This window comes from Dipodomys spectabilis, unplaced genomic scaffold (assembly GCF_019054845.1).
Source record: "Dipodomys spectabilis isolate Male_0828 unplaced genomic scaffold, ASM1905484v1 ptg000026l, whole genome shotgun sequence".
Taxonomy (NCBI): domain Eukaryota; kingdom Metazoa; phylum Chordata; class Mammalia; order Rodentia; family Heteromyidae; genus Dipodomys; species Dipodomys spectabilis.
Window position 1 is genome coordinate 9,810,970 of NW_024870703.1, and position 16,065 is coordinate 9,827,034.

Below are 16,065 nucleotides of genomic sequence, written 5' to 3' on the forward strand. Positions count from 1 at the left end.
GTGAAAGAACTTCTTTTAAGGAAGTACCTAGTCCCATTAGAGAACCAGATGTATATGATAACCTGCATATGTACTTGCCTTTCAAAGATTTCAAAGAAAACACTTGATTCTCAAGCAAACACATTAGAGATGTTGTTTTGTAAGACATTGGAGCCTAACACCAGCTTAATTAGGATGGTATGTGATATCTTAAAAAACGGCATAAAATGATTTATGGTGGCAATTGGAATCGCATTTGTCTTACACAACACTTGCCTTAAGTTTAATTAAGGGGTGAAATCACAAAGGAGATAATAAGTGAAATATTTTCATTGAATAGCTAGCTCTTTTATTTTTCTTAAGAAGAATGCCTGTGCAATGTGAAATTCATGTTCAGTTTAGTTTCTCAGAGTGTAAATGATTTGTCAGGTAAAAGATGCTTTTAGTTCTTAAGGATAGGTAGTTTTTTTTAAAAGCAGAGTATCCTAAATCCAAACCAAATGCCTCATCTATTGTTTATTTGAAGTGAAATTCCAAATGCCTTGCCATACTTACTACAGGAGAAACATAGCTCTATAAGATTTAATAGGAGATGTGTTTTTAATAGGTACTTATTAATTGTTAAGGGTCATTTTGACCACTCATGAATTTTACCTTTCAAGTAAGATTGATTTCTAGGTGAATTTCTTTACTGAAATGTCGTGGGATGATCATCCTAAGCAATTCTGTGTGTGTGTGTGTGTGTGTGTGTGTGTGTGTGTGTGTGTGTGTGACAGAGAGCTACTGTGAAGGAAGAAAGTTTCAACTGGAAAGATGGACACTTTCTATTACCATCTTATTAAGAACCTTTTAAAAAATAGTATACACTATGTCCACATGTTAAAACATAAAGATTATTGCAAAATGGAGAGCAACTCACTTGTTTATTCATCTCTTGAATTCATTAGTGTTTTTTAAATGTTAAACTTTTTTAGAAATTTGAAAAATATATGTGCTCATAGATGTTTAGAAGAAGTTAAAAAATTGATCTAAAGAACTGTGCTTATTTAAATGACATTGGACAATCTGCTAATGGCATTTCTTTGAAGAGATATCTTGAATTAATCTGAGATGTTATGATTCAGATAGCAATGCAGATTGCTGTCTGAATTTTGAAATGTTGATTATTCCAGTAAAATCATGGATATTTCTAGCCCATGAATAACATGGTTTACAAACTTGTTAAGAAAAGAGTTTCTACTTAAAGATTATAAAATACTAATAAAAGAGTTTTAGTTAAAAGGGAATGCAATGAGTTGTAAACATTTCGTGGATGAAAGGAATGCAGCTGGTATAAAAATAAGAAAAGTGTTCATTTTCAGAAATGTACAAATAATACCTGTAAACTGAAAAACTTAACTAGTACTTGTAAAGCATAAAATATCCTTAAGAGTCATTATTGGGGAGCAGTGGATGAGACTGAGTAACTTCAATGTTCTAAAATTTTCCCTTTAAGATCTGCATAAAATATTTAATTTTATACATTTGTCATTTATATGAACATAACTTATAAAGAAAAATATGGCCATCTATACTCATTTATACTGTAATATTATGTTCTATATTAGTAGTGAGTAGCATCAGCATTCCACGCACAGAAGACATTTCATGATTGATACTATGTGATTGATGTTACTGGTACATTTGCATTCAGATCAGGATAGTGACAGTTTATTGTTTGACGTGAAAATTATAGGCAAATCTAAGTATAGCAATGAAGAGATAATCCTTTTGATAAAGACTAGAAACTTCAACTAATGCACCTAATTTTCATGAATATAAAACTCTTGCTTCTCTGAAGTACTGGCCAGGCAATCAGCCCACTTAATTGTTAAATGAAGAAGCCTCAAAGGAAAAATAATTATTTACTACAGCAGAAAGGGAAGCTCAATGGTAATTATTTTGACTACTGAAAAAACATACCAGGTGCTGGAATAATTAAGGTATTAAAGGCCAGGTCCTGTGGAAAGACACCTTAAGAATTATTTTTACAGAAAACAAGTAGCCTGCTGTGACAATGTTCTTTCTGATCTTGTGTCAGTGCACAATTTAATTTATAACAGAAAATGTTTCTTTAGACAACTGTGAAGTAAAAGTAATGTTACTTTTTTTTTAACTGAAATGTCTATTTTGCTTCATGGCACATCTTTGGGAATCTTTAAAGGACTCAATTTTATCCATTGTGCTCCAGTGTGCATTTAATGATCAAGTGCAGGGAGCCGGGGCGAACGCCATTACAGGATGGCGCCCACTTCCTTGCAGCTTGGAGGTAAACAACTCCATATTAGGCAATGCTTGGCGGGACTGTGGGTCCCAGGCTTTGCGCATGCACGAGCCACGTAGAGTCCCCAGCCAATCCCGTGGCACCTGGTGACGGTGAAAGGCAGACGACCAATGATAGAACGACCCGTGTTCCTATTCCCTATATAAGCGGCCGCATTTTCCTGTACGGGGTCTCTCGCTCAAGCTCTCCCATCAACACAAAAGCTCTCCAATAAAGTGTGATCTGAGAAGACTCCTGGTGTGGTGGTCGTTCTTCCTCGCTGGCCGAGAAGGCGTTCGCCGCAATCAAGAACTCTAAGTAATACAGTTTGGTGATATATTTATCAGCTGAATGTATTTGTGTGTTGACTTAAACTTTATGGGAAATACATTAAAAATACAAGAACCTTTAAAAAAGATTTTGATTAGCATATATATTAACTGTGCAAAGTAAGGGGTTTCATTGTAGCATTCCTATACATGGGCATAATATTCACCTTCTCTGTTGACCTTTTCGGTCACTCCTGTGCTGTCCTCTTTCACCCTTTCATATACTCAGTCTCCTTTGACTATCATGTCCTTTAACTTCCCCTAGATTATACGTATAAGAGAAACCATGAATACTTTCTTTCTGGAACTTATTTCACTTCACATAGTGATCTCCAGTTTTATACATTTTTAAGCAAGTGAGATAATGTCATTCTTCTTTATGGCTGAGTAAACCTTCATTGTGCATATCAACTACATTTTCTTTGTTTATTAATTGTCACGTAGGCTGACTCAATAACTTGGCTACTGTGAATAGCCATAAAACCATAAACATGAGTATTGAGGTAGTTCTATAATAAACAGACTAATTTATTTGGGCCTATACTCAGAAGTGGTATAGTTGGAACATATGGAAATTCTATTTTTAATTTCTGAAGGAGCTTCCATACTGATTTCCACAGTGGTAGAATTAATTTATACTCCCACCAGCACTGAATAAGTAATGGGAAAATATTCAACATCTTTAACCATGAAAAAATGTTACTCTAAACTACATTGAGATTATACTTCACTGGACTCAGAAGAGCTATCATCAAGAAAGCAAACAAACAACCAAATTGTGGTGGAGGATATGGGGATAAAAATATCTAAAATTTTGGCTTATTTAAGTTGGAAGAGTGAGAAAATGTACTAAGGATATAATATGGGGTCTTTTCCTGATTAAGCTATTAAGCCTATTGTTAAATAAGCTGATGTTGGCATTCAAGCATATTATTTAATATTTTGTTTTAATATTAAAAATTATCTTTAATGATGACTAGAATACTTAAGAATATTTACAAATATATCACTGAGAAAAACTGCTCATTTTTGTACTGACTACTAGTAGCATGGCATTTAAATTCAAAAAAATTATTGTTTATTCATTTTTACTTTATCTGAGCTTCTTAAGCTTGTATGGGGTAAAAATTAACATATCTAAGTGTGCAGTGTTTCTTGATTAGTCACTCCTTCCATCCTTCTCTCCATTCTGTCTGCCCCTACCTACGACTCATTTTCCATTTCCTATTTCCTTTATCTTCTATGTACATTGAATATTCTGGCTGTATTTGTTCCTGTACCCTTTATCATTCATCCCTTCTGCTACATCCCTCCCTAGCATGACATTTTTAAATGAAATTTGTAGCTTTATAGAAAATGCAATAAGTTGAAGTTGCTTAATGAACGTCTGATGAGTTAATAAATGAGTAAGATATGATGGTTAATAATACAAGTGATAAATCTAATAAAATATGACTTAAGATTTCTCACAGCTGTTCACCTTTCTCATTACAGTAGTTTCAAATAATAATGAGCTGTGGAAGGACAGGCTGCCACAGGATATAAACTCTCTCAGGACTGGCGATGCACAGTGATGCTCTGAAGTTGCACAGATATCCCTTAATGGAGTAGTTCTGTAGGAAATGAATCACGGAATGGCACCATTTGTGATCTAGTCAACAGAGGTGTTCCATTTTAAAAGAAAGAAAACTAAGGATGCTCTCTTTTCTTACCCTTACTTTTTGCCCTTCTTTCTCTTTTCTTTATGTTTCTTTTTGGTTTCTTACATGATGTTTCATGTCATGACTTTTAAATTATAAGCCACAAGATACTTAAATTGAAATTATGATTATAAAACCCTATTTTCAATCTCTATATTACTTAAGTTCTTTCTCTCTCACACTCTGAAAATAAGCTTACATGCTAACATAGTTATCTTCAAATCTAACAAGAAGCTATACTTGAGAGCTCACTGTCTTTGATGCTGAGAAACCTTGAAACAAGAAAATCAAATGGGTTCTTTGGTATATGAAATTATTGACTGGAACATGCAAGAAATAGTTGTACAGATAAAATTTTGTATATGACAAGTCCTTTTGAAACATTTATGCTTAATTTTATTTGCTTGTTTGTGAATATATGGACTTATTTCACAGTCATTAAGGGCAGAGATTGAATTATTCCATAATTTAGGATGGTTGTCTTTGTGTACATTGATAGATTTTTATTCACATCCTTCATTTCACTTTTCCATTCTGTAGAGCCTATGAGTCTAGTGTGCTTGATTTATATGTAGATTTTTCTTTCTTGGTGCTGGTACTGGGGCTTGAATTCAGGACCTCACACTCTCACTTGGCTTTTTTTTTTTTTTTTAATATCTTTATTGTAAAGGTGATGAACAGGGGAATTATAGTTACATAAATAAGGTAATGATACATTTCTTTTTAAACTCTGTTACCCCTTCCCTAATTTTCTCCCCTTTAACCCTCCCCACTCTCCTCCCCTGCCAAATTAATTTTTAAATGTTTTTTATTGTGAAAATATGGTACAGAGGGGTTACAATTACACGAGCAAGGTAATGAGTACGTTTCTTGTCAAGCATTGTTGCCTCCTCTTTTGTTTTTCCCCTACTATCCCTTCCCTCCTATCTCTACAACTACCCCCTCCATCCTCCACCCCCCCAGGCCCCCCCCCCTGCCTAAATTGTAAAGTTCATTTTTCGACATAGCGCCTTGTACATCTCATTGTTGCAATGGGTTAATCTGTATATCTGTATCCCTATTTAAACAATTTGTTTTTTCCCTTCCCCTCCACAAATTATACCAACATCAAATACAGTGAAAACGGGTTACACTGTGGGGGAGGGACATACAAAGCAACAAAAAATCACGTGATACTTGTAAATACGTTAGAAACAATAGCAAGCAAGAAAAAAACACTCGTATCCTTATCTTGGGGTTCATTTCGCTTAACATTATCTTATCTAACCTTTTCTGCTGGTCTCAGATATATACTAGTTATTGCAAATTAGAGAAACCATGGGACCTATGTTTCTTTGGGTCTGGCTTACTTCACTTAATATAATTTTTTCCAAGTCTTTCCATTTCCTAGCAAATGGGGCAATGTCATTCTTTCTGATGGAGGCATAGAATCCCATTATGTATGTATACCACATTTTCTTGATCCATTCACCTACTGAGGGCATCTGGGTTGGTTTCATATCTTAGCTGTGATAAATAATGCTGCAATAAACATAGTTGTGTTGGTAACTTTAGTATGGTCTTATTTGTGATCATTTGGTAAACGCCCAAAAGTGAGATTGCTGGGTCATAGAGGAGTTTTAAGTGGAGTCTTTTGAGGAACCTCCATACTGCTTTCCAAAGTGGTTGCTGCAAGTTTGCACTCCCACAACAATGCGGTAGGGTTCCCTTCTGTCCACATCCCCTCCAGCATCTGTTGTTATCAGAGTTCTTGATTATAGCCATTCTAACTGGGGTGAGGTGGTATCTCAATGTTGTTTTAATTTGCATTTCTGTTATGGCTAGAGAGGTTGAGCATTTCTTCATGTGTCTTTTGGCTATTCTTGTTTCCTCTTCAGAGAAGTTTCTCTTTAAGTTTAGCACACTTATTTATTGGGCAGTTGTTTCTTTGAAGATTTGTTGTTGGGGGATTTAATTTTTTCAGCTCCAGGTATATTTTAGATATGACATCCTTCTCCATTGTATGGCTAGTGAAGATCTTCTCCCAATCAGTGGGCTTTCTATTGATCTTGCTAGCTATGTCCTTTGTCATGCAGAAGCTCTGCAAGTTCATGGAATTCCATTTGTCCAATCATTCTTTGATTTGTTGTGTTTCTGGGTCTCTATTAAGATAATTTCGGCCTGTGCCAAGGAGACCTAGGGTTTCTCGTATTCCGTTCTGTAATGTTTTCATCCCCTGCCAAATTGTAAAGTTCATTTCCAACATAGTGTCTAGTATTGTTGCGTTAGTTCAACCTTTGTCCTACTGTTTCCATGATTCCCTTCCCTTCTACAGATCAGATAAGCTCATATACAAGACAAAATGTACAGAGAACTAAAACAATAAATAAAAATAATTGCATACAGGGCACAATAATAATCTCTTGTTTCCAATTCTTGGAGTTCATTTTGATATGCTTTATGCACTTAGTGATTAAGCTACTGTGATCCCCTGCTAAGAATATCATAGACATATTCTAGTTATTAAATGAGAGAAATCATGCAACCTATATTTCTTTGGGCCTGGCTTGCTTCACTCAATATAATTTTTCTATGTCTATCCATTTTTTATGAATAGGGCAATGACATTCTTTCTGATAGAGGAATAGAACACCATTGTGTATATATACCACATCTTCACTAACCATACAACAGACAAGGGCCTCATATCTGAAATATACTTAGAGACCAAAAAAATTATCTCCTCTAAAAACAAATCCTCAAAGAAACAACCACCCAGTTAACAAGTAGGCTAAAGAGTTAAAGAGAAACTTCTCTGAAGAGTAAATAAGAATGGCCAATAGATACATGGAGAAATACTCAGCATTTCTGGACATAAAAGAAATTCAAATCAAAACATTGAGATTCCACCTTACTCAGCCATTATCAAGAAATCTAATAACAACAGATATTGCTAGGGATGTGACCAAAAAGGAATGCTACTACATTGTTGGTGCAATTGTAAACATGTTCAACCACTATGGAAAGCAGTATGGAAGTTTCTCAAAAGCCTAACCAAAGAGCTCCCCTATGACCCAGCAAAACCTATTTATGTAAATCTTGTTTACCTAAATGACCACAAACAAGGCCATACTAATGCTTTTAGTACAACCATATTTATTGCAATAGTATTTACTATAGGTAAGCTATGAAACCAACCAGTTGCCCCTCAGTAGATGAATGGATCAAGAAAATATGGTATATATACCCAATGGAGTCTTATGCTTTTTTTCCCCCTGAAGGCCAGCATTCTATCACTTGAGCCACAGCTCCATTTCCAGATTTTTGGTGGTTAATCAGAGATAAGCATTTCACAGATTTCTCTGGCCAGACTGACACTAAATCAAATCACAAACCTCAGATCTCTGAATAGATAGGATTACAGGAGTGAACCACCAATTCTAGGCTTGAACACTGATATTTTGAATGTATCCATTTAAATTACCAGCAGAGTTTATGAAGCTTTTACTTCATAAATATAAATATAATAATATGTTTTATATTTTATGTAAAAAACTATCATATTTAACCTGTTTTAAGTAATTGGTCATTTTGATTTAAAGAGCAATAGCTCTCCCTCCCTCCTTTCCTTCCTTCCTTCTTTCCTTCATTCCTTCCTTCCTTCTTCCTCCCTCCTTCCCTCCCTCCTTCCTTCCTTCTTTCTTCTTTCTCTCTTTCTTTCTGTCTCCCTTCCTTCTTTCCTTCCTTCCTTCCTTCCTTCCTTTCCTTCTTGATTGCTTTCTAAAGAGCACAATGTTTTTCATGTCACTTTAGGTCCTCTAAAGTCATGTATAGACCAGTAAATCATTGAAAAATTTGTGAATTCCAGGAATACATGTGAATCCCAAGGGTCACATTTTTTTTTGGCAGTTTAATTTGTGCCTGGTTGACTCATTTCTTTATAACTTGGTTCTAATGTGAAGGTGACCACATATCCAGCCTACGTGTAGTCGTGCTGTCTCTGTTCCTTCACTACCACAGATCAGATGCCTTCCACATGCGTTCTCTGAGCCACAGTAGTACCCAGTGTGAACACAGAGGTAGCTCAGTGACAATTTATTCCTACCAGCCCAAATTCATCATTGAAATTCCTGTCATTGCGTGGTTGGTGGTATTAACTTAACTCAAGGTGAAAACCTCTAAATGTATGATCTGGAGAATACATTCAGGATTTTTAAAGCCAGCATCTGATGATAAATGTTAAACTGTCCAATATTCTGTATTAGCTTTCCACTATTTTTGTTCCTGACTGAATGCCAGAACCCAGGGAATTTCCATCTACCCCTGTAGACCAACAGGCAACCCCAGCTAGTGGTGAGGGTTTGATAATATTCAGCAAAATTTGGTTAGAACAGATTCAAAAGTAAACTACTGCCATTCTAAGCCAAGAACAAATAAACAACAGATACTGATATGGAAAGAAGCACAAAAATTACAAAACCATCCAAGAACCAGCAAAATATTCTTACTTAAAAAAATCATGAGCAATCACTCCTGATGATAAAGTGAATTTAAGAAGTCCATACTTGTTAATTAATTGAACAGATAACATAAAACAAAACTATGACTAACCTAATCATTATAATTTTTAATTTCAAGGTATTCTCAAGGAAGGGAAATACTATGGAAAATTATAGTAAACCACTTGTGAGATAGAGAGATCTCAAGAAGAATTAATAAGTGCCAATTCCTCAAACAAGACTATGTTTTTCTAGGCTTTTCATTTGCTTGATGGGGTTACTTCTTAATCAGCAGGGAATGTTGGGCATATAGTGAAGAGAACTTAGCTATAAATGATTTACATTGATTTTTTTTGATCCTCTGAGTTTTACATGTGTCCTGTGGCTTACCATTTCCTTCTAGAACAGAATATACAAATCAACTTTTCTCAAAAAGTTCAGGGAGAATGAGAGGTCGCTTTAACGAACATAGGCTTTCATTTATGGCGGATTAAAAGGTTATGGAATTATCAGGGTGAAGTGGCTTCAGCTTAGAATCCTAGTTGTTTGAGAAAGTAAAAATCAGGGAACTGAATTATCAGTGCAGCCTAGCCCTGGTTAAGACTTCATCTTAACCAATGGCTGTGTCTATTGGTGTGCATCTGCCATTCTAAAATACAGAAACACAATGGCTTGGGCAGTGGCATATATCTATCATTATAGAGATAGAAGCACAAATAGAGTTTTACAGTCTATACTATTCTGGGCATAAAGCCTATCTTTACAATAACCAGCTCCAAAATGGACTGAGTAGTACAGTGGCTCAGGGAATAGAGTGCCTACCTAGCAAGCTGGAGGCCCTGAGTTTACACCTCCAAAAAGAAAGGTTCTGTTATTAGATAGTTCTGATAATTGTTGTTCAACCCCTGAGAATACTAAACACCACTGAATTGTGTGCTTTGTCAATAATACTAGGTAAAAATAGGACTCCCACCTTTGAAACCAAAATGGAGACTTCCTTTCTTAACCTCTGTCTCCTCTGCTGCTCCAGACTCAGCTTCCTTCTCTGGAAACATCAATGAGAACTGTCATAATGCAATCAGTCAAGCCTGTTAGTCTGGGACTGATGGATTTTAGAACTAAATTCTCTATGTCCTAGAAAGTCTCTTCAGTTTCAGTCAGTTCTGGATGATTGAACACCATTCCTCTTCATCAGACAATTCTTTTCCAAATATGCACAGTCTAAACATTTTTAGTACTGCTAAAACATCTCTGTTTTCTGCATTGTTAATATTTTGTCCTTTTGCCATGTTAATCTTGGAAGGATCAGACTATGTGTAGGGTTAATGTTTCTTGAATCAGTAATGTCACTAAAGCTACAATTATTTATATTGTAGCTTTGGTTAAAGTTATTACAATGTTGGAGTCCTTTGGTAAGTTTAATCAATTAAAGTAACATTTTAAACATTTTCTTTAAAAGATAAGATATAGATGTAGTACTTTTTGCCTCAAAATAAAAGTTAAGCCAGGCACCAGTGGCTCACACCTGTAATCCTAGCTACTCAGGAGGCTGAGATGTGAGGATCATGGTTCAAAGTCAGCCTGGGCAGGAAAGTCTGTGAGACTCTTATCTCCAATAAACCACCAGAAAACCAGAAGTGGCGCTGTGGCTCAAGTGGTAGGGCACTAGCCTTGAGCTGAAGAGCTGAGGGACAGCATCCAGGCCCAGAGTTCAAGCCCCATGACAGCCAATAATAATAACAACAACAACAACAACAATAATAATGCAGTTAAAATTCTCCTGACAGCCACTGAAGCTAAGTATTCTTGTTTCTTGTATCCTTTAGCTTTGCAAATAAACAAGAGAAATGTGTCTTAAACTTCCCAGGTTGGAATGGATGGGTATCTTGGAGGGAACAAATCCACCACAGAGCTTTAGTGCTGATGCTAAGCATTGGGTCTCAGTGTCTCAACAGTGTGCACACAATGATACAGTGATAAAGGATTGACTCAGTGGTTAGGTTGCTATCTTGTACTTTCATTTATACTGTAAGAGTGAATATCTGACAGAATTCCAGAATATTGCCTCCTATTGGGCCTGCTGTTTTGTCTGTCTGGTCAGGGACATTCCTATTTCCAATGCTTTTACATTTACTGTTGTAGTTATTTTAGTCAACTATTCATCTTTGTAGTCACTTCTCCATCTTTAGTTTCAGCTAGTTCCATTTCAGAGGATAGAAATGTCGTGGGAGGAACATATGCACTGGATCTTAGAAGCTTTGTTAATGATACTATCACCTCTTCAAGCACTGATTAACATTATATCCACAGTACAAGAAAAGAAAATAATATAATGATGATAAGGTCTTTCTGATCTGATGTTGCTGAATCAAAATTGAAAGCTCCAATTCTTACCACAAGTTTGGTGCTATTTATATGATGCTGATTTACTCACCCTGATGAGATTTGAGGATGTTTTTCAGTTTGATAATTAACCTCTGTTCAATGATTTCAATTCATTCAACAATGCTTCTTGTTCTATTTAATGTCTAAATAAAAGAAAATATATACACTTTAACTTCTCCAGCTGGTGGATAGCATACAAAGGAGAAAAAAACTATGGGGGCTTTTGAAAGATGAAAGACCTGTCTCAATTCGAGTCAAGCAGCCCTAGAAAGTTCATAGCTCCTTTCACATTTCCCTTGCTGTTTTATTTTTAGCCAAAGCAGGCATTACTTTCTGACGCACTGCTTATTTTGTATATTTTCTTTTTATCTCTTTATTGACTCTACTATGTAAGTTCCACAAGAATAGATATTTTGTCTATTTCCTGTTATATTTCCAGTGTCTAATTGCCTGGCAGGGTGGATATTGCTGAATGAGTAAATGAATTCATCTCTCTATGGCACAGAACAGTGAAACATAGAGTACTTGAAATTCCTTTTAAATAAAGTTTGTACACACGGAGACATAATATCCTTTGGTAAATCCTTCATCAGATGTGTTTCTTTGGTATCATATAATATTTCAGGACTTGTTGAGAGTCCAACTTGTCTCACCATTTTGTTATTCACAAAGGACAAAGGGTGAGGGCTGGGAATGTGGCTTAGTGGTAGAGTGCTTGCCTAGCATGTATGAAGTCCTAGGTTCAAATTCCTCAGTACCACATAAAAAGAAAAAGCCAGAAGTGGTGCTGTGGCCCAAGAGGTAGAGTGCTAGCCTTGAGCAAAAAAAGCTCCAGAATAGTACCCAGGCCCTGAGTTCAAGCCACAGGACTGGCAAAAAGGAGAAGATGAAGAAGAAAAGGAAGAGGAAGAGGAAGAGGAAGAGGAGGAGGAAGAAGAAAGAATAGGGAAAACAAAGGACAAACAGTGAACCAATGCAACAGCAATACTCACAAGACATGTTGGAAAGGAACTTTACAACATGGCAGGGGTGGGAGTTGGGGGTGAGGAAAGTGGAAGAAAAATAAGAGAGGGGGTAACAATGTTTGACAAGACATAAACTCATATTACTTATATAACTGTAACCCCTCTGTATGTCACCTTTAGAATAAAATAAAATAAAAATTTAAAAAGTCCCACTTGCAGGTTGAGTACCCCTTATAGGAAATGTCTATGCATAGTGTACTTCTGATTTCTTCAAAATTTGGAATGTTTACATATAAACAATCATGGATTTTGAGGATGGTACCCAAGTCTAAACACAAAACTCATTGATATTTCGTAAGCACATTATGCATGTAGCTTGAAGGTGATTATGTACAATATTTTTTACTACATCTGTGTTTTGACTGACTCAATTTGTGAGATCAGTTGTGGCATTTTCTATGACAACTGGACAGAATGTAGAATTTTAGAGCCCTTTGGATTTAGGAATTGTAGTCTAGAGATCCTTGGTCTGTACTATATTACTTTGAACATGTATATCTCTGAATCCCAATCATAAAAAAGACTAATAATCATAGAGATTTAGTTTGTGAATTCATATACATGGAATGTACCACCAGTACTGTCAGGAGAAATACTCCTTCCTAATCCAGCCAGACATCTCTATGAGGTGGTAAAATTCAATTGCCCCTGGCAGAATGAAACAGCTTCACTATTCTTGCTAGCCAAGCATGAAATCTGGACTATTTCAAAATGGAACTTTCCTTCCAGGTTGTTGCTGCCTTGCAGCGGCGCGAATAGCCTGTAGCTCTGAGTGTGCTGGGGGAGCTGACAGCAGTGCCACGTTGTGTTTTTTCAGAGACGGGAGGGCGCTAGCCTGGCTTGATGTTTTGTAATCTCTGTGGAATGGCATTCTCCTAATCTCTCCCTATTCACCTAAAAGTCAGCTTAAATTTGAGGCTAAAAAGAAAAACAATGGCCCCTCATAAGTGCACCTTTTTTTTTTTTAATTTGTTTCATTTGTTTCTGGGGTTTTCTGATCCACTGTAGGTATGTTTTTCCCTAACCTGAGATCTTCACAGTTCACAGTTCAACATTAGTTTGGATTTTGTTATGTTACACCTGTTTAGTTTTGTAGCCAAACAGATACTTCAAGCATTACATGATGCTTTATCCTCTGAATTTTTTTCAAATCATATCATGCTATAACTCAGGCAGATGATGGCTTTTGGCAAATAGATGTTGTTGTTATTGTTTTTACATTTGTATATCATCTGTGGACTTGTAGGTTGATGTAAATCAGTATCTAAGTTTATTTTAGGGAAAATGAATAAACTGAAGAAACTAAAATTCTTTTGAATCCTAAATATCCTCACTGGGTTTTTTAGGAAGGTTCTTAGGCCCCCAGACAAATCTGAAGTATAAATAGCAAAAAAGGAAGGTAGTTGGAATTAGAGTGATCAAGCATCCAAGCTTGTTTCTGCACTGAACTTCTTGAAATTGGGACTTTTAGGACTAAACCTGTGAATATCTAAGTAAATGAGAAGGGAGATTATAGTAGATATCGGTATACTACTCACATGCAACTCTATTATTTATTTACTCATTGAGTCAATGATTTTTAAGCACCCACTGTGAGCCAAGAAGTATCCTAGTAATAGGAAATACCAACCATGGCACACACAATCCACTTGTCCAATGGAATGGAAAAGGCTAGAGTTCAACTAGGAGCCTAAAATATCTTTTTAGCCAAAACTATTCTCTCCTGACTTACCAGTAAGAATTCTCAGACTCAGGTGAGGAATAATTGAACAGCTGACACTCTTACAGTAGGCTTGACCACTGACAGCTCTCAAGGGGCTGCTCTATTATCTGCATGAAATGCTTTCTTTTCTGTGCCCCCTCAGCAACTTCTTGCATATTGGATCTTGCTGAAGCAAGCCCCTCATCATACTCTGTGCCCACTCAGCATGTGAATTTATATCCTACTCACCCTACTTACGGGTGGGTATCAGGTTCAATTGCAACCTATTAGTGAAGTGCAAACAATAATTTAGAGAGGAATGGCTGAGTTAACAGAGTCACAAACCAAAGAAGGAAGCTAGTTTCTATAGAAATGTAGATGCTATCCTTTGCTTTGTGTTCAAATTAGTTCTGCATACTTTCCACTCTCAACATACTTGTCATGTTCCATTTTTTATTTAATCACTCCTGAGCACATGTTATGTTCCCTTGAGAGGGGCCCATCCTCTATTTATAATCTCACCTCTCACATCAGCACTTTCTTTGGTGTCGTTAACATCCAGGATTCTGTTAATACTACCTAGAAATAGCTACATGAATAGAAATACCCTCCGAATAAAAATCAGTTAGGTATAGCAACTGCTTTCTTAGCTCAAGGACAAGTGGATTGACCTTGCCATGATCTGAATGAGTCCCGGAGGACAGGGGATCTTTTTGAAGGGATTTATTTACTGCCCGGTTTGTTTTCTTTCTCATTAAAGGTGTCTTTTTACCAATGTAGAATAACATTGGAGGTCTAAGAAAATAGCTGGAAGAAGCTCGTTTTGAAGCTACCCCAGCAGGTAAATTTATTTCCCATCATTTAGTACTGAGTCTGGAGCGTGGCAGATCTTGAAGGATATAGTTTATTGGAAGAATAAGTTAAATCAAGTAAATGCCTTTTATCCAAAGAAGGACAAAGGTTTGCTCAAAGCTTGGAATTGTTTTTTTATAATTAACCAAAAGGGAACGTGATTTTAAAGTGTTGAAAGCATAAGGGTTTTGGAGATAGTATATTCCTGTTGAATGTAGAAAAATATAGCAATACTTTCTTCATCCCTAGGAGATTAATCCTGGACCCAATCCCACATTTATGGTCTAAGCAACTTTTTTGGCTATGTCCCTTTATTAACTGTTGTTCAATCTCCGCATATATTGTCAGGTTCACCAACTCCTATAAAACTCACATGGTTTACACATTTTTCAAATTGTACAATAAGTAATTCTTAATATCCATCTGAGTAGAGAACTTTTTTTGTTTTCTAGACAACCTGACTTTTAGTATTCATTGCTTTCTGAGACCCCAGTTCACCTCATGATATGAACTATTGGAACTTGTGATTTTCTTTGCCAGCGAGGGCCAGAGAACTTGCCTTTCAGCTATAGTTGAGACTGTTTCTAAGGAGGTAGTTCTCTATTTGCTCTGGCCCCAGGCTTCCTCTGGCTGCTCAGACAGATGGCTTAAATATTGAACTCTCTGTTGCATACCCTTTTGCCTTCAGAGATTTTTTCCTACCGAATCCATCCTGGATCACAGCCCTTCTTAATATGTATCTTTTAATTTTTTTTCAAGTAAAGTACTGTAGGAAAAGTAAGATACTCTTGGTTCCAAGTTAGCAACTCAATGTATAGATGGGGAAAATTGTTATAAATGCTTGTTCCTGACAGGAATCGGCAAGGTCTTCACCCTCACACATTTTTAACTTAGGCAGACTGCCAAGAAATTTAAAATTAATGATACTGATCAAAAGAATTATACCCACAGTTCCCATACAGACATACTGGTAAATGAATTGATTTTTATTTCCATTGCATTTAAAATTACATGAATTAGTTAAACAATGGAACACCTTTTAAGATTTTGCTTATTTCAAAATAAACTCATCATTGTTGCTTTACATAATGAATGTTTATCCTTAGGCACTATTAAAATATCATGTCCGTTATCTAGCCGAAACAAATGGAACTTTTAGTCTTTATGCCTGATAGTGTTTCATTTATATCATAACAGATAGAAGTTATAGATGACTGGCTGTTTTCATTAGGAACAAATGTATACTATGATTTAGAGCACTATAATTTAGAACACATGATTTACAATACAAATCTAAATCATTCTAAAGAAGA